The sequence below is a fragment of the Salvelinus namaycush genome, chromosome 5 (genome assembly GCF_016432855.1).
Source record: "Salvelinus namaycush isolate Seneca chromosome 5, SaNama_1.0, whole genome shotgun sequence".
Taxonomy (NCBI): Eukaryota; Metazoa; Chordata; class Actinopteri; order Salmoniformes; family Salmonidae; genus Salvelinus; species Salvelinus namaycush.
Window position 1 is genome coordinate 38,711,661 of NC_052311.1, and position 2,103 is coordinate 38,713,763.

Sequence of the window (2,103 nt, forward strand, 5' to 3'; positions counted from 1 at the left end):
ATGCTTATTGGGACACCCAAGCAGGTCACCAGTGCTAGAAACATTTGCCCTACAATCAACGGCCAGGCCATTGATCTGTCCTCTCATCTCCAACCTGGGAGTCAAGTTTGAGCCTTTCCTGTCTTTAGATGCCCACATAAAAAAATATGTAAAGTATAATTTTTCCTTCTAAAAAACAGTGCACGAGTCATACCATCACTCTCCCAGCCAGATGTATAGAAACTTATCCACGCCTTTATCTTCTCGCCTTTTATCTTCTCTCAGAACGACTAAGGCAACATGCTGTTTTGGGGGGGCCACACTACAGAGGCTCCAACTAATCAAGAACAGTGCTGCCAGGGTCCTGACTAGGACCAAGAAGTCAGACCATATCACCCCGATCCTGGTCCAACTCCACTGGCTACCGGTCAACTACAGGATCGACTTCAAAATCCTCCTGCTTGTATTTAAAGCCTTGAACGGATTGAGCCTTCTGCTCCCTTTACCCTCGCCTTTGGAATACTCTTCCTGTCCATCTGAACTTTTAAAACGGGCCTTAAAGCCAAGTTCTAGACTCTTTCTCATAGTCCTAGTCCCAATCTGAAATGTATTTAGTGCCATCCCACTATTGCTATTTTACTTGCCTTGATTCTGAATGTGTTTTATTGGGGAATGGCCGTGGATGTCCGGCTTTTTCTGTGCCTCCTTGGGGACCAATGGGGGACGGAGAACCCACATCAATAGAAACCCTCCGGGCAGGGTGGGATGCTGTAGCCTCAGACACCCTCGAGGCCTGATGTGAGAGGGAGCCCAGGGGTAGCGGCCTGTGGTAGAAACCCCCTGAGCTGGACCCTCAGGAGACAGGGTAGATGATGGAGCAGGAATCTCTGGAAGCAGGTGGGCGAAATGGTTGGTCAGCAGGATGTCCAGCTCAGACATATTCCTCAATAAGCTGAGTTTTCACATTGGAAATTTGGCTAGTCAATTTTATCCCGGAACTGTGCAAAATCGGTGCAGCTCCTACATGGGATGAAACGTTCACCGTAGCCTCGGAAGGCGGTAGCCGCCTACCTGGAAAAAACAGCATGATCATTATACAGGTGCACCTTGTGCTGGGGACAATCAATGGGCCGTTTTGACAACGCCACAGATGTCTCAGGTTGAGGGAGCGTGCAATTGTCATGATGACTTCAGAAATGTCCACCAGAGCTATTGCCAGATAATTTAATATTTATTCCTCTACCATAACGTAGTTTGAGAATTTGGCCGCATGCTTAACCGGCCTCACAATCGCAGACTACGTGTAACCATGCCAGACCAGGACCTCCACATCCAGCTTCTTCACCTGTGCATCGTCTGAGACCAGCCACCCAGACAGCTGATGAGTGGGGGTTTGCACAACCGAACAATTTCTGCACAAACTGTCAGAAACCATCTCAGGGAAGCTCATCTGCATGCTCACCATCCTCAGCAGGGTCTTGACCTGGCTGCAGTTTGGCATCGTAACAGACTTCAGTGGACAAATGGCCACTGGAACGCTGGAGAAGTGCGCTCTTCACAGATAAATCCCAGTTTCAACTGTACCAGGCAGATGGCTGACAGTGTGTATGGCGTTGTGTGGGCAAGCAGTTTGCTGATGTCAACGCTTTGAACAGAGTGCCACATGGTGGCGGTGGGGTTATGGTTTGGGAAGGCATAAGCTTCGGACAATGAACACAACTGCATTTTATTGATGGCAATTTGAATGCAGAGGCCCATTGTTGTGCCATTCATCCGCCGCCACCACCTCGTGTTTCACGGCCCCATGTCCCAGTTCTTCCATGGCCTGCATACACACCAGACTGCTACCACTTCCAATTCAAATGAGCTCGAAAAAAGTGAATGACATTTTTGTTTTGTGTGACTATAGACACGTTCTAATTGAGCGAGGCGTCAAAGTGGACAACCCGCCCGCCCGGCTTCATTTGGATCCTTATAATTCAAAACAATACATTCTAAAATAAACCTTGCACACTCTCCTTTGAGTTTAGACCGTTTGTTTTTAGACTATCCATAAAAAGGCTTGCTGTCTGTGGTGCTGAAATGCTGCAAGCAGAATCTATCAACAAAAAACGCTAATTATTT